Below are 18,654 nucleotides of genomic sequence, written 5' to 3'. Positions count from 1 at the left end.
CCCCTTTTTTTTTTCCCCCCCCCCCCCCCCCCCCCCCCCCCCCCCCCAGCTTTTTTTTTTTTACCACCTAATGTAACCGGTTGTAACCCGACTCATTTCTCTTTTTAAATGTGATGTATTATATTTGTATATATGATGAACAGAACAGGCAACAAGTGAAAGGTGTCAAAGGCGTAAAAGTTTAGATACATCAGCTATTTATGCAAAATCAGACATCGCCTCGGAAAATAGCCAACATAACAAATAGTCAGCTGTAGTCGACGTGGTCTGGGGTGTTGTTGGAGAGCAAACGTTTTTCTGTCTTCCTCCCATGAACCATTGTTGTGGTAAGTGGTTAATTGAGGATTCATGGACCAAACCAGAGCCTTTAAATTAAATAAGACTAATGAGCATGTCAGTGTGAGTGCTCTTGTGTTAGTAAACACAGGCCCATTTGAAAAACAGAGTTTTTATTTGACATACTTGCATTGCAGGGTATCAGATCTGCTCTTCATAAGACCCTGGGAACATGCAACGTCCACCCGTGAAGGTGTTTTTTTGTTTGTTTTTAGGTTGTTGTTGTTTGTTTTTAGGTTGTTGTTGCTGAGAACCAGAATACCATTATATGACACATATCCAGGATCGGTAATCAATTAATTTCTTACTTACATACTTTTACGTAGCTCCTAAAATTAGAAGTATTTCGATGCATTCCTTTTTTAATGATATGGGTAATAGGCTACCGGTATACAGCAAATCAAGTGAATTAGATTAATAGCCGAAGAGTAGGCTACTGCGTATTTATAATCTGCACATCATTGGACATCAGTTCAGATCACGAAGAACTCCACAAAACACCTTTAACGTGTAGTAGTTGTAGTAGCAAACCATCTTCCCTCAAAGAACACATTATTGGGAAACGTAACAAAGTTAACTGTGAGTGTGTTTATCAGTTTAGTCAAGTTAAACGTTTCTGGTCATTCATAGACATCTGTCGCCCTCTATTGGACAAAACGTGGCCTTACAGTGTATAAGCAGGAGAGGAGATGCAACCTCCCAATAAAATATCGCACAAATGGATGAACTGAACAGTATATCATATTTTATATTAACTAAATATTAATGTTTATGTTTTCTAATAAATATTTTTTTTTACTGAATTGCAGTGTCCCTGTGGCGACAACAGACCAACAGACAGACAGGTGAGTACATAACCAACAGATAGACACGTGGGCATGTAAGTGGGATTATAGCTCTCCATGTCACATTGGCAGAAACGATTTCTGGTTTTCTATTCACCTTACATCACTGCAGACGTTTGTGCAAAGTGTTTGATATGGAGTCTTATGCATTAAATTGCATATTTCATATTTTCTAAATTGTGTGCCTACATATACACATCCCATAATTCCCTTACAGTATTCTTATCTGCCACAAACCAAATGATAGTGAGGTCACCAATCAGCTATTTATTAGATATGTGCGGAAACCCTGACTCTGCTGAGCCATGTCACCTGGCACAAATGTAATATTTTTGAACTGTATATTTAACAAGAGAACAGGAGATTCCTTTTGTTTTTTTAACAATCTCACAAAACCACAATTTCTGTGATTTATGGCATGGTGGGTTATGGCAACTCTGCTAGACACAGCGTTGCAGTTTAGACTTTTAGGGCAAGCAACATGAGCATTCAGACGTGTAAATGAGTTGTAAACAAATCCTCTGTGTAATCAAATGAGCTACACTTATTTGGAAGACAAAAAGTAGCTGAAAAAGGCTGACAATTGAGATAAGTAGTGAGATTTTAAGCTTAACTATGAAATATCAAAGTTAAAGGAAAACTATAAATACTTTACTAATGTTAAATTATAAAATTGTACATCATGACTAAAAGATAAATGTCTTTAGTTAGAAATTTAAAATTAGTTGACATCCTAACTTTAGTTGTGTGACTTATTTATTTAAAGTGATTTACTCACTATATTAAATGTATGTAACAGCAACCAAAATGATTTATCCATCTGCTAAAATAATAATGTATTTTAAATCATGATTAATTTCATTCATTTATTGGTTGCTAAGCCTCTTTATGACTTTTATTCCAAAGTGATAGCTAAATCATAAAATCCAGAGGATATTTATAAAAGGCATGACCGTTTTCCACTGCGGTCCTCCCTCCTAATTACAGCTTACATTTTGTCACTGGGAATCTCATACTTCATCCTTTCCGCTGCCCCAACTGGGCAGTGCCAATCTGTACAGTGGCATAGCCATGCCACGCCAACACAACATCCCCTGATGGGAGAACAGGTGTTGGACAGGGTCCAGTGGAGCAGAGCAGAGCGGGCTGCCATGATATATCAGATGAACTGGCCAGTACCGACTCCTCTGGCCCGAGGGAGGGGGACCCAGTCATTTATTAAGTGAGTGAGTGTGTGTGTGTGTACACGCGCAGAGAGGTTCTGTGAGGGCAGCAGCAGTACAACAATGAACCCCAACAAAACTGATTGGGACCCAAAGACCCAACAGGGAAGCAGACTAATCTGGGAAATCCCTGAACAAAGACTATATATTTCAGCTCAAAGCAGTTCAACATTTTACAACCCACAAAGGGCAAAGTGTTTTCACATTTTGTACCATGATATGAGACAAAGAGATGTCAAATTAAAATACTGCTAATGTTTTGTTCAGGTCTTTTTATATTTTAGATGACTCTTCTCTGTCAGCATTGCATAAACAAAGCAGGAGTCGTATTGACAACCTATTCAGCATCTATACAAAAAGAATATATATGTTACGGTTTATTTGCATTATACCTAAACATATTTTTCCTAAACTTTGGGTGGCCTTAAAACAGTTCCCCATGACCCATTTCTGTTTCCTGACTCAGACCTTAAGAAACTGCTTTATTAGGTTTTTGAGATCAGTTTCTCAAGTCCCTTTACTGCTAATTTTACAGCCAAAATGACACTGGGTATGATGATTTGCTCAGTCGCTGTGGAGCCATATTGGCCGAGGCAAGGCTTGCAGTTCCTGTTAATGGGTTGAATATAATATTTTATGTCCCGTTGCTATAGCCACGCTGCTTAACTTGATGTAAACGTGATGTAAAAATAGTCAGGCCCATTCATTTTAGTATAAATACTTCACTTCGCTTCAAGACACAGAACTGAGCTGTGTGTAAAACATGTCTATTTGAATGTGCCCCGCAAAGGGAAAAGGTATTGCTACTTTACACATAATGACGGCCCAGGTCGTTTGGCTGAGAATAATGGCGGTTTCGCTGTAAAGCATATCACTCTCATTAGGTCTTTACACACTGGTCGTGCCTAACTGGAGATGCACTTGCCTGGACACACATGCATGCATTCACACACAGAGTGCACCCACACGCACACAAGCACACATGCACACACACACATATCCATCTCCAAAGTCATTAAATCCCTTTGAAAAGAGGCCTCATTTGAGAGGAGCAATAAAATTTTTAATCATTTTATTACCAAAAGAGTATTTAACAAGTGGGTAATGAAACGCCAAAGGCAGGTTAGCTGAGTTTAACCTTCATAGAGGAAGCCATGTATCACATGCTGCCCCGAGGCATGGTGGGACAGAAATGTCATCCTCCATTATCCACCATACCTGAAGTGTGGCGTTGGCAGGCAGGCGTCTCGCTCTGCAAGGCGAGGCTGACGGGAAATTAGGGGGAATTCAATTAATGGACGTTTTTTACGCACCAGGGATAGGGCACAGCTGCACACACGCACCTTAATGCGTGATACACACACATTGTAATAAAAGTAACACACTTGTGAAAGCACGCGCGCATACCTCAAAGCATATCCTACACATCACCCAGTGTGAGGGGCTAATGACAGGACAGGAGAGTGAGAAGAACACATGTTCTTTACAATCACTCTGTCTCTCTCTTTAGCTCTCTTCACTGTTTCTCTCTTTTGATAACTCTGCTACTTAACTTTCTGTCTTCCTCACTCTGCTAGTAGAGTTGGTTCTGTTGAATCCCCTTCGTTCTCTGTCTCTCTTTCCCCGAGGTGATAGTATAGTGGGGTCGCTCCACTGCTTTCCCTCAGCAGGTCAATTAAGGAGAAAATGAGGCAGAGGGGGACACTCTCAGTCTGTCACCATGAAAGAACCCTACCTACCAACCTACCCGCCAATTGCTCATATGATATACCGCTAAACTGCCCTGCAGTGTAAGTGCAAGTCTGACTGTGTGTGCGCATAAAAAGGAAAGTATGGTAGAAAAGCACAAAGGGAGGGGTTGAATCATATAGGTACCTGTTAGGGAATGAAAAAAGTGGTATTTCCAGAAAAGCTATCGCCAAGTCCTTAAGGGAGGGGAAATACACCGGCCATCTCTGGAAGCACCAAATACAGGCCCATACATTACATATTTCAATTTCTTTTGACACAGGAATAATTTATGGCTGATAACAAAAATACTCTATTTTCAATAACAAGCTTCCGCGGTACTTAGAGGGACTGGCCCCCAAAGTTAATTGAAAAGTGTCCTGGCTCTCATTTGCATAAGAAACACATTTAAAGGTGAAAAATTATAAATAAATATGCAGCCACCTGTGAAATATGGCTTTTGGCCTGCTGGTCATTTATAACTTTGCCTTTAATTACGTGACAGGCTGGGGTTCTGCAGCTGTAATGAGAGGCTGGAGTGATGGAGAGGAGTGTGTGAGAGACAGGGGCTATAGGTCATTTAGTGTCTGAACAGGCAAACATGCATGCAGACGCACACAGATGGACGGACACACACGCAGGTGGAAAAGATATTGTAAATGTACAGACACACACACACACACACACACATACACACAAATAGACTGACACCCATGTGGACTTAAACACACACACACACACACACACACACACACACACACATAAGTGGATCCACATGGTCATACACACTAAGATGGACCTGTGAAAAACTATACATACATAATCCCATTAAATAATGTAAAAGGTTTTCTATGCAGTAGATTTTGATGATTTATAATCCAAATTATTATGGTAGCAGAACCTATTACTTTTTGATACGCAGTCATCTGTTACAGTGTAGATGTCATTCTGTCAAATCTCTTTGCCTGGATGTCCAGATGAACAGGGTTTACAAACATTGTTATGCCAAGTGACTAGTTAGTTGTAGATAATTTGGCTTTATCTCAATCTAAATCCATGACTGGGCAATCTTTTCTCTCTCAAAATTACATATAAACACAACAAAGCAAAGCAAAACAAGCAGACCACAGAGGACAAAAACAGAGGGATAAAAATTCCCTAACTGGTATTTTTTTCTTATAATGATAATAACTAATTTACTTTAATTGAATTTGTCTCAACCCTAAAAGAAAACATCAAACTGCTCTGGATACATTGTATTTGGTGACACCTGCAACTGTAAAAATTAAATGACAGTCATATTAAAGTAATTAAAGGGTCATACAGAGAAGTTATGACAAAAGTCAGGCAGAGAGACAGACAGGCAGGCATTACAGAACATCAGACAGATAGTTAGACAAAAGACTGGGTGGTGGATATGCGGCATGTGGCACTTCTGTCTCAGTGTCTCATCCCTCCCTCCCTCCTTCCTTCTCTTTTATGCATAAAGAAAACAGCTTGCATTGCCCTGCAGGTACTACCAGAGCGCTGTGCCGCCACGCGCCGCTTTCACCTTCACACCTTCTCTGCGGTCACTTCCCGGTAGAGCTTGCTTCACAGCAGCAGCACTTCCTGGGGTGTTCTTTCTTTCTCTCTCTCCCTCATCTCCTTTTTTTAACCCCCTTTCTCCATCTCTGAATAGCAGTAGGGAGGGAAGGAGGGAGGCACAAGCATGCCCCAGTCCAGCTCCCTAATTCCTATTACAAGTAGAAGAAGGCAATATTTCACCATTTCACCCCCCAGAAATATTACAAGATAGACAAGCAAGCGGGGGCTAATCCCTGGGATGAAATTAGCAGCAGAGGGGTTAGCGGCAGGATGGAGGGATGATAGAAAGTGGGGCTGGGGCGGGGAGCTGAGCCCAGCTAGAGGCAACTCGTCCACAGGGATAATTACACGATGCTCCCGGGATCTGTCTGTCTGTCTGTCGACTATGCTGGGCTGGCCTTCATTTTTGATGGCTCTATTTTCAACAAGGAGGACTAGTTCTCTCCCTCCCTTCTGTGTGTGTGTGTATTGGAGGGGGGTTCTATGTCTCCAGTGCTTTAGATACATACTAAAAGCTATTAAAATTGAAATTGTTCTAGGGGCAGTGAGTGGACGGAGGAGAGAAGCGGCACCCTCAACCCCCATGATAGACTGTTTAATAATGGGTGAACTGTGTGTGTGTGTGTGTGTGTGTGGGAAGTGAGCCCATGACCCACCTGGTATTATTTCAAGGTGTACTGCCTTCGCAAAAATATAATGCCTTTTGCAGAAATATTAAAATTTGTCTTCTTCTTCTTCTTCTTCTTCTTCCCTTAACATAAGAAATTTTGCTTAACTTCAGAATACAAAAAAAGTTTGTGAGTAGTTTTAAAATAGTTTTATTTGCTCAGTTATTTACCTGTCTAATCCAAATATCTGTACTTGTTTTTTTATCTCTGCAAGAGTACCTGTAGTACCTTTTTACCGTTGTTTCCCCCCATAACAATTATATTCATATACAAAACAAATAAAATTAAGAGTAAAAGCAGAAACAGTGAAAGATCACAGTGTTATTTTAATGTCCCTACATTACAGGTTTTAGTGAGTAGGTCTCCCTCCCTCCCTCCTTCCCTCCCTCTCTCTGGTCAGTGGTGGGAGGTGAGCATGGCGGCAGAAAGCTTTGACCAGCACACTGACCCCTCTCTAGGGAAACAATGACTTTGAGAAGGCTGGAACACACACACACACACACACACACACACACACACACACACACACACACACACACGCACAAACACACAGAATGAAGAATGGAATGGGCAAACTCATTCATCACTATAACAAATATAACAGGCTATTGTAGGAGCTTGCAAAATAGAAGACAAAAGCTAAAGCAGTTGCTCTTAGGCCAATGACTGCATTCACTCAGCTACATACAGAATATGTGCCCTCCGTGTTCAACACACACACATATACACAAAATCTATTTTCACATACAGTTCAGTGCATTCAGCAAAAGTTAAATGATGTAACTTGTCTTTGAAACTTTTATCTAAAAGTAGTTTAGTTTAGTAATAAATATGAGCATATTCAAAGCAAACGCTGTAAATGTATCATTTTCAAATAGACCTAATTTGCCTATTTGGCAATTATTCCAGCCAATAGTGTGATATAATAAGAACCTGTTTAAGGCATGTAAACCAGGAAGTTCAGTGCCCCCCCCCCCCCCCACCCCAGGTGATATATTGCATAACTGTATGTAACTGCAACATGCAACAACCAATGTCAGTGACTTCATATCAGAAATTTCTCATAAAACATACTTCAGTTTTATTCTTCCAGCAATCCAACTTTCCAGGGAACTATTCATTGCAAAACAGTATATTTCACACCGAGTAAAATTATTTACTTTAGAATAGTTTGTTTTTTTATGTATTCATTTCTATTTGTTTGTATTGCGTGCATGTGAGTTACAGCTGAGGTGGTCCTCAAAGGACCTGTAGATGGCGCTCTCTACCAGGAAATGACACTGGACTTTGATGGAATGCGGACCGCAGCGCAGAATAAATGTGTGTGTGTGTGTATGAGTAGGAGGGAGGGAGAAATAGAAAAATAGAGCAAGAAAGATGGAAAGCGTGTGTGTGTGTGTGTGTGTGTTTGTGTGTGTGTGTGTGTGTGTGTGTGTGTGTGTGTGTGTGTGTGTGTGTGTGAGAAAGACTCAAAGAGGGAGAACTAGGGAGAGAGAAAGAGAGAGAGAGGTATACGGCACCTGATGTTACAGAATAGTCTAATGACCGTCCTTCTTTGTCTTTGAGCTGGCAGACAGAGTCATCCAGCACATTCAGCACCAGAATAGCTACAGAACAACCACGCATAAAGTGAAGTTATAAACAAAAAAGAGCACACTAGATCATTGAGACAGGCAGAGCCAGGATGACATTTTCCTTCTGATAACTGCAACCTCTCACATAATTCACAAATTCATCCAAATGCTTGGTCTGGAAGCTCCTGTGGGTTCAATTAGTTTTGAAAGGTTTTGTTTTGCTGCTAAACTTCTATTAAGTATGTGCAGGTAGATGGAACAAGCTAACACTATTACAGGTTGAATCACACAAAACAGGCCAACACATAGAGGTTACAGTAACAAGGAATTCAGAGGTAAAACTAAAGTTCAGGGTTAGGATTTTTAAATCATATTTCAGATGGCGTTTGTTCATATATTTTCCTAATAATCAGCATGACCTGTCCATACCATATCATCATTTCCATTATGTTGATTACTATTTCCTCCTCTCAGTAATTATGGAGTAATTAAATATAAAAAATGGTAAATTGTGAGTTGTTCTACAGGACAGGACAGGTGGTGTATTTGTTTTATGGTGTCGTCACATCTAACAGTGTGATTAGTAAATTCAGTCAAGGTCAGGTGAATAATTGGCCTGGTGTTAGCAAACAGCTGTGTCATATTTTGTTACATGTAGTTATTTTGTAATTACACTGTAATTACGGAAAGAAAGAAAGCGGCAAAATCATTTCTGTTACCCCTATTAAAAACAATGTGATGACTATAGTGATTTAAATCTTTGTCATGTTGAGTCACATGAAAATGCATTTGATTTCATGGCAATCATTATTTCTTTTTCCAAGAGAAATTCCGCATCAAAGGGCACTTCAGGGATGTTTCAGGGATGGTCTAATTCTCTGATCCTCTGCGTCACAGACATGTCACATTGTTTTTATCCAGCTTTTGAATGAAGATGTTTCAGGGTAAAATCGGTTTATTATTGAGTTAGTGGCAATGACATTAATCTGACTAGGATTCCAGTCTAAAAATAGAAATACAGATGTGACCAAACAACATGCTCAGTGCTGCAATCTCCACAACGACCTGCATGTTGCAGATGCATGTATGTATAGCCAAAATACTGCACATTTTTAAAATCATAGAAAATTTGAAACAAAATGACATAGAGAGAATAAAAGTGTATACTGACAGATATTCTTCCACAGCCACATTTTTTGTATAATATGCATAGTTAATATAATACGAAACAAGTATACCTGGTTTATATATTTTTATTTTTTAGCTGACATTGTCTTTGGTGAATCTCATTCAAATCGGATGATTAAACGTCTAGCTGATAGTCCATGCACAAATCATGAGAAAAAAACATTCAAATGCCGGGCTGAATCTCAATCAAACTGACGTTTAAAAATTCCTCAACATTTGGTTTGAATAAAACATACATATGCAGAAATTAAAGACCTTAGATATTTTGTCTTTTAAGTATTTAGCCACAGATTAAAATTGCAGAACACTTTTGGACCATATGCTGTCTTATTGCCGACAGTGAAGTCATAATTTATTAGTAGCTGCAGATGCATGATCACATATGTCCTACCCTGCACTGAATATAAAAAATGTGCCCTTGACAATGACTCAGCCTTTCTGTACTGATGCTTTCTATCCTCATTTAATTGAACTTTTCTGAGATTTATTCTTTGTGCTGTACCAGTTGAGAAGTAAGAGAAGCAGGTGAGGTTTCAGGCAGACAGAATGGTAAAAGGCAAACTTATTTTTTTCTTCTCATAAGCTGTGTGATTAGAAGTATTTAACAATGCTGACAAGAGCAATATCCCCGTTTGTCTTCAAGTAATTAAAGAGAAAAAACAATTCAGACTTTGTTAATATGTTTCATTGCACTTTATATAATACTGATAATATCACACACAGCCGCCATTGTTCTTGTGATGTTGTGTGTGTCCACTGAACCAGCATATACTCTTAAAAGGTATTAGTTAAATTTAGCATTTTAATATTTCATTCCTGTAGAGTAACGTATTTCATTTGCTGCCTCCAGGGAGGTCAGAGGGAAAGGTTAACTGTAAAATGGGACCTATGGGAACCAGTGAGGGTCCAGTCTCTTTCTCAAGTACACTACAACAACACCGAAATCCTTTAAAAGCAATGCTGCATATTTATCCATAGTTTGCTAATTATTATATTGTGGTAAATGAAGTGTTTCTCCTAAACAGACATGCTGTATGTGCTGAAATTAGTGCCCGGCTGTGAAGCTGTATTACATTGTACTAAAAGGGTCAACACAGTGTTCATGTCATTCATTTAAAAATAGATTTTAATCTTTATCTCCTATTAGAGGGTTAAGGTCTAATTCATGCACATGCCAACAGAAATATGTTACAATTTAAATTTTCTTATTTATAGTTCAAACAGGCTTTGACTTGACCATCATCACCTTCATACTCCCTCAAGGTGTCTCTCACATATAAGGACGCGCATACACACACACACACACACACACACACACACACATACTGGCTTTTTAGCGCTCACCATTTAACTGTTCAGCATGTCCCACTCAGCAGTGTATGAAAATAAAGACAGCGTCCTTGACAAAGACACACCCAATGTTGCCAGTCCGTTTTTTTTTTCTTTCAAGTTTTCTGATTAGATTCTTTGTTCGTCACTGCTCTAGCAAAACTATGAGGCTGTTATAAGCATAGCTATCGCTACATGTGGACTTTGTAAAATGTAGAGTTCACATGTCTTTGTCCTTTCCTCTGTTAAAAGTGAATTTAACATTTCTTTAATTGTTTCAATAGGAACTGAAAGTCCATTATTTATTTTCAATACTACAATAAACGTTAACAAAATATCAACTCAGTTTGTTGAAAATTCCATTATTATTATTACTTTAATAATAATAATAATAGTTATTAATATTATTAGTTATAGAAGTATTACAATTAGTATTACTACTTTGATGATTCTCTAACAATTGACTGCAGTGCTAAATACAGACATTTAGAATTTCGAGATTAAGACTGAAATTAATCTACAGGAAATCAGACATAACGGTACATAATAATACATAAGATATTAAACTATTTAACTGATAATTAATGAAATTGTGGTAGTTATTTTTAATAATTATTTGAGTATTTTCAAAATACATTAATTTGTATTAACTGCTGTTTGGAGTAGCTTTTCATTTTTTGAACTGTATTATTAATAATTTAAATGTTTATAAGATTTTACTTACTTTTATTTATTTACCGTTTATTTAGAATTATTTGATACACCGTCTTGTAATAAAAATCTGCTTTGCTGTTTCTGACACGTCTCAAGAAAACATGAATACAGACGTGCAGTCACACGCACTCTTTCTCTCCTCCTCTCTGCCCAACGCTCTGACTTTGTTGTGTGCGTAATAGTTCCTAACAGTTACAACTAATGAATTGACCAGCCTCGGGGAGGTATATATAAACCTATTAGCTTTAATAAAGTCTGAAGGTAGAAAATCACTCTCCGAGGTATTTCACTATACACTTAGTACTCTCCCCAACCTAATAATACCAGGTTCTCTTCCTTCATGCTCTTTGATTGCATTCTAGGGTCTGCCTGCACAATTATTTTCAATTTAACCACTCAAAGGACAGTGGAGAGAGAGAGAGAGGGAGAAAGAAAGAGAGAGAGAAGAGAGAGAAAAAAGAGAGGCAAAAGAAAGAGAGAGAGTGGAGAGAGAAAAAGTGGGGGTGAGATGTGTTGTCTCCCTGCTTTGAGATGCACGTAACCTCAGAGTCAACTAAGAAATGGAGGGAGATGGAGGTAGAGTGAGAGGGGCAACGAGAGAAATTAAACAAATAGAGGGGACTGGAGAATAACAGAGAATGTAGACGGACTGACGAAGAGAGAACATGACAAAAGAGAGACAGAAAGGGAGAGATGAGGAGATATGACTTCCCTCCAGTTAGCTGAGTATGTAGATGTGCGCTCATTTGGCTGCCTCTTAATCCCTGATTCAATTTCCAGCCTTTAAACATGACGAATTACATTCCTGTCCTCACCTAATGCTTTTAACACATCCCTATAAGAGGCCTTAATCAGGTGAGATGGGCCCCGATGCTGCTGGCTGTACACACACGCATGCACACACACACACACCTACACAAACACATATAGACTGATTAGCCTAGCCATGGTGTTAGCCACCCCGGATAAACCACCAGGTGGATAATGTGCTGCTTTAGCGCCTTAATTACGCCATAATCTGTTCAGCGCCTCAACCCCCTGCACAGAAGGACAGAGGGGGGGGGGGGGGGGGGGGGGGGGGGGGGGGGGGGGGGGGGCGTGGTTGGAGGTAAGGGGGACTGAAAGACGGGACAAGAGAAGAGCGGGTGGAGTTGGGAGAAGGAGAGGGAAAGAAGCCTGGAGGCACTCTGCTTCTTCTTACCCACACCCCCTCCCCCTTCTCTCATCTCTAAACTATCTCTGGTCTTGCTGTGTTTTACCTGCTTGTATTGTGTCTTTTATTTCTCCCTTCTTTCTCTGCTTTCATACTTCGTTTCTTCCTAAATTACTTCATACACCCCCTGACACACTTTTGAACCCATTTTGTTGCCTAACACAGCTCAGCTCTTCAGTGTTAGTCTCTGGCCAGTCTCCCTCTCCTTCTGTTTCCCGTGCGTGTTGAAGCCCTACTGTACTTTACATCACCATCCTTCACTCTTTCTTTTCATCCCTCCAACCCCCCACCTCCCCGGCTGTTCTCCCTCCATCCACCTCTCTCCTTTAGTTGCTGTGTGTCTCAGTATCTCGGGTCCTCCTGTACCCTGTACCTGTCACCGTGTGCAGCCCTTTGACAAATTATGTGAAGGGCAGACTGAGTTTTGTAGGACGAGACAAAGCTTAAACATATGGCTGCCCTGTCCCCAGGTGCTCTGCTGTGTGCTGTAGCAAGACCCTGGGAGTCCTTATATATAACATTACTTAACTGTCTATCTACCAGGCTAGCTGCCTTTTTGTCTGTCTGTTTCTGTGTGTTTGTCCATCCAGATGTTTCTGATGGTTATATCACACTTTAATTTAAATTAATTGGTGAAACGTATATAACATTATAAAAGTAATATTATTTGATGACTCTATGTCACTTAAAATGCCCATTGGACTCCCATAGTTATGTACATAAGTCAAATTAGTTAGAATGATGATGATCATTGTCTCTTATGCAGCGTTGGAAATACCCTATGGCTTTGAATGCTACCTCTGTAACCAGGAAGTGGGAATTGGCAAGTGGTACTGCACAGAAACAAACATCATATATAGCCACCCAAAAAAGCTGATATTTCGCAAAATAACTTGAACACATATTCAAACATTTCAAGATAAACAGATGGACCAAAAACCAACATAACCACTTAGTGAGACATTTTGGCCTGTTTCTTCACAAGTAATCTGCCACAGTGTGGAATAATAGATATCAGCAACAGTTGATTCAAGTCTATTCTGTAATTTTGTTTTTGTGTCTGAGAAACGTGGTATGTGAAAGGGTACAAGTGACAGCAGGTTTGTCATTTACATATGATTGCAAGCCAAAATGTCAAAAGCCTATTTTGGCTTGTGAAACTGAACCATTTTTGTTTTTACAGCTGATGTTGCTCTGTTAATACTGAAAGAATTCTGTTGAATTTACTTTTTAAATTTGATATCTTGAAATTTGCAAGAAACTCTGATTGAAAATATATGACCCAGTAATATTGTTTTTATCAGTGCCTGCTGGTTACTGTTCCTTTCTGAAATACACAAACACACAAGCAAATAACATCAGTTTTTCCCGCTAATGAAGATGAAGTGAGATATGAGTGTTTTCTCACCGTGCTCGATGCCCCATTTAATGCCAATTAGCCACTGAACCTCAATTTGTGTCATGTTATTTATTCTTTTGCGTTTTTCTTTCTTTTCATAATATCAGTCAACATGGGAGAAGAACTCTCTGTCCTTCACACTACAAAGATGCTTTAGGTGGGGACACAAACACACGTGTAGACAGTAGAATCTAAACACTCAAATAAACTCACAGTGAAGGATTTACCACAATATGTGCAGACTTAAGCATATGCTTTAAAGCTCCACTAATAATTATAATATAATAATTTATCTATATTACAGTAAGAACAGATTAAAGGTTCAGTGTGTAGTATTTCTGAGAATTTATTGACAGAAATCAAATATAAGATCCATAACTATGTTTTCAGTGGTGTATAAAGACCTTACATAAGGACGCCATGTTTCTTCTTATGTAATTACGGCAGTTTAGATGCTCATCACTACGTTGAATGAGTACGAAAAAGAAGAGAAGTGAAATTTGGAGAAACGGAGGAGCACACGTGTTATTTAGCATGAGCTGACAGAGCGTAATTCTTCGTCCTCTAAGAAGCGAAAACATGATGAAGCCAGATGAAGTCAGGACAGAAGTTTTCAAAGCAGCGCTATAGTTGCCTGTTTTCTACTGGAGGGTAATTAAGGTAGTCTACCTTTAGCAACGCAAATGAAAACTGTTGTTTGATAGCTTAGCTTGAAGATGGCCATAATCACCGAGAGAAGTGATGTGTTTCCCCTGTCAGTGTTGTAAAACATACAGTTGGATTCATTTCATGTAATGTAATTCTCCTGCGCTGTGTTTTGCGAGACAAACAGCTGCTGAATATTATTGGCAATAAAACTGTTCGGCATGGAATTTCAGATCAGCCAGCTGAACTTCATATTTTACTGCCCTGGTGAAAAACACTTATTTATTTTTACTGCTAATGGCATTAAGATAACAAGACTGTGTGCAAGTGACCAATAATGCTTATATTTTCAGAATTTGCATTAAAAGAAACGTATTTGTTTGTTGGTTATTGCTTCGCTACTGTGCACACAAATGTGTAATTTTATAGTTCACATACTAAATGCCCATTAAAAAACATTTTACCACAAGTTAAACTGATGGCAAATAGTACTACTTTGTGTTCCTATTTTATTTAAAAAAAAAAGACAATTTGGTAAGATTTGCAGCTTATCTAATTGAACAAATCGGAGAGGAGCTTTGATCGGTAATCCGCAACCCTCACCACTAGATGTCGCTAAAACTTATACACTTAACTTTTAAATAATCGAGTGTAATGTGAAAGGGGTCGCTTGTGCATAAACTGCATGCAACTGTGCAGTCCCTTTCAGCTCTAAGAAGTGCTTTAGTGTCTTTTAGCTCATTGTTTTGGCACTAAAGAAGTGTATTATGTGCAGGAGTGGTTTAAGAAGTTTCTAATAAAGGTTTACTTCTTTTTTATGCCATGAAGACTACTCGAGGTGAGTAAAAATTTCTAACTTTCTAACAAAAGCTAGAAATAGATATGCTACATACGGAAAACATTTTAAGTATTGTTTTAAGATAACTAAGAGAGAAGTAAACATTGCTCACAAGAAATTATGTGGCCCTCCAAACCATTTTGATGTTTGCATCTTAGATTTGGTAGTCTGAATGTTTTTTAATATTAATTAACAATTGGCTAAATGTCTAATATTAGCTGTCACTGAGTGTAATGTTACATGTATTCATTCTGTTTGAGTGTTTGTAGCACCTCCTGTAGGCCATTAAGTAAATGTCACCTGTTCCTGTCATTTTAGATGTATGCGTTCTCACTGGGTGTCACATGATCAGTTCAGCCATTTTCCTGTAGCCCTATTTGGGGTCTGCCCTAATTTTATACTATTTATGTACATTATTTCATAGTCACTTTTGTATTATTTACAGTTTTATACCACACAACTTGACCACATTGCAGTGCTGTGTCTTCATTAAACAGACATTAAACTTACTTTACTCTCCTTCGTCATTGAAGCCATCCAGTGCTACTTTAGTCAAGTTTATCAAGAGTGTTTAGCTATCTGTTGATGTGTGCCTCGCTACACGCTCAGGTGCCAGAATACTGAGGAATGGCCAGCAGTAGCATGTTTCTAAACCATAGGTTACTCTTATAGTAAACAGACATTACTGTAGTACCATACTTTGAAATAAACAGTGCATATACTATATTTAACACATTACAGTAACACTAGCAACACTAACACACAGTTAAGGTTAATGTAGTCACATGAACCGGGGTTAATATGGAGCCCGTGCATTTGTGGGACTAGCAAAGTGTAAAAAAACATTTCTCTGTTGTTCAAAAATGGCTTTACATTTTCAAAACAAGTTATAATGACATGTTCAGGACACAAAAATAAGTGCATACAACTTTATTTGAGACCTATTTGTAACTTATTGGCATACCCTTTGAATGTTCCACCTCAGGTGTGTATTGCGCTTAAAAATATGATAAAAAGTAAAAATCCAAACTATTAATTGCTTGTTTTGTGTTAGATAATACTGACTGGTTCCAGTGTGGTGGGCTTCAGCATATCAAGACAAAATTAAAGTCAATTAATAACAAGGTCATTAATAACACTGGTACTCACACAGTCATGTACATTAATTGTACAGTATAATACAGTACAGTTATTACACCACGGTTGACAACCAGTCTGAAATGATCACCCACCCAATTCTGCTAAAACTACTGCTTATAAATGTGTGTTGTCAGGCTCATATTTGGTACTAATCAGTACATCCCACCCAATTGTAAATGCAAGTCTGTCTTTTGTATTATGTGAAGTTTAGATTTCAGAAATCCTAGGTTCCCAGTGAACGGACACTGTATTTAACAAGTGCATATTTCTCTCTCAGTGTTAAAGTAATGGCTATACTGCTTCTGGTGTTTTCTTCTTTATCCACTCTATCAATCTTACCTTAAAAGCCATTTTCCCCTTTCTCCCACATGTCATGTCAGTTCCACACACTTTGCACTAGTAGGTTATGTTTTTGATTTTACATCAATTTACATAAACGCCATTTCCTAATGTTATCATCTGTGTAGGAATCACCCCTCCCCCCCAAGCGTCTGAGGGCATTAACATGAAATATCAGAAATTGATGGCAGATAACTTCTGCCAGATAGATAGATAGATAGATAGATAGATAGATTTAAGAGTGCAAGAGAAAAGTGAAAGGTAGGCAGCAGGAGAAAGAGAGAGAAGGAGAGAAAGACCATGTTTGGGAATGTCCTACAAAGTTTTAAAGTTCTTGCCTTTTTCAAACTTTACGTGTATTTGCTGTCATGCAGAATAATTTTGGGCTTTGCTCGTCTCTGGGGCAATGGCCTCAGGGGCAGGCAGACCCCCATGGGGGACAGGTGTCAGGCAGGTGTGTATGCGTGTGTGTGTGTGTGTGTCAGTGAGTAATGGCGCTATCAACTGGCCTCCACGATCCATCATGCGCGTCCCTGGCCTAGCACCTCGAGGGCCGCAGCACACACGCACGTTTAAATGAGCGAACTCACACGCACATACACTCACATATGCACATAAATACACGCCTACACGAGCAGATGTACTTAAGCATGAAAAGAAAATTCAGATGTTGCAGCAATCAGTGTCTTTCTCCCCTGCAGAGACACACATGCACACAGAGTAAACATCCCATACTGTACACTGTGTACACGGTCTGTCTCTCACATTACCTCACTAAAACGTGTGTTAAATAAGAGAGCAAGTTGAGAGAAAGTTTCCCAATTGTTTTTGAAAAGTCTTTATAGTTTATGCTTTTAGCTGTTGTAAAAACTGCATCAGCAGAGGGCGAGCATTTTCAAGAGGTTGTCTAGATTTCAATCAGCCATCGTGGACACTTGCTGCTTCAAAGAGCATTCTACTAAAAACTTAATTAAACACTGATCGCGATCACTGTTGTATTGTTCAGTTCGTTTGAGAGTGAAAAAAGGACCATTTTACATTCTCACTACCATACATCACCCTCCACTTCCTGCTATTTTGTTAGTTCATTTATATTTTGTCTCTTTTCGTTTCCCGTCTTTCCTTCTCTTTATTTCGTTCTTTGTACAGCCAATTTGTCCGTCATCTTCCTTCATGTAGCAGAAAATCTTTCTGAACAAATCGCTCTGCTCCGTTATTATCTCAGCGGGGGAGGGTGGTATTATAATTAACAAAACAATAAAAGTTTATTAATGAACATTAAAATGCAAAATAGCAGCAAGAGAAGACGTTGGGTGCTATCAATCAAAAAAAGAAGTGACTCCCCCGCTTTTTTGAGTCTTAATTAGCCGGCCGCTCATTAATGGGATGAGTGTGTTTGTGTGTGTGGGTGCAGGGGAGGTTACAAAAGGACTTTAATTGATCAGTGGCCCCTAAATGGGCTATCAGCAAGTTGAGACAAAAAAAATGTAATTTATAGAACGGTGTCAGTTTTATTTCTACACCAAGTAATTATGAGTACCAAGGAGTGCAGCTTTTACTTGGTTGAAGGCTTCGTCCAATCAGCTGAAGGCTGTGGGAACAATATAGTACATTAGACTGCAAGTAACCATAGCAGCAAAAGTAATGCTTTACACTGTGATAATGGTTAAACTCACTAAAAGTTCAACTAACTAAGGATTTAAGTGAAAAAATGAAATTAAAAGTTGAGAGCCATCTAGGTTTCATGCTGGTAAAGTGGTGGATGTGGCCTTTAGCACTCTGTGTTCACTGCGGTCTTAACAGAATCTCTTGCATACTGTTTACATTTTCAATGCAGTCCTGCTGAATGATAATATGCATCTCCTGCCACTTTTATACCACAGATGAA

The 18,654-nt window shown here is 38.9% G+C and overlaps 1 protein-coding gene across 1 annotated transcript in view; it reads right to left on the bottom strand.

Moving 5' to 3' along the window:
• The window catches only part of greb1 (growth regulating estrogen receptor binding 1), an 87,224-nt gene that overhangs the window by 31,308 nt on the left and 37,262 nt on the right, over positions 1-18,654 (bottom strand). The gene's annotated exons all lie outside the window — the stretch shown is intronic.

The sequence above is a fragment of the Micropterus dolomieu genome, linkage group LG20, assembly GCF_021292245.1.
Source record: "Micropterus dolomieu isolate WLL.071019.BEF.003 ecotype Adirondacks linkage group LG20, ASM2129224v1, whole genome shotgun sequence".
In the NCBI taxonomy this organism is placed as follows: domain Eukaryota; kingdom Metazoa; phylum Chordata; class Actinopteri; order Centrarchiformes; family Centrarchidae; genus Micropterus; species Micropterus dolomieu.
The sequence above is the reverse complement of the archived record's forward strand: the minus strand, read 5'-3'. Positions and strand labels throughout refer to the sequence as shown.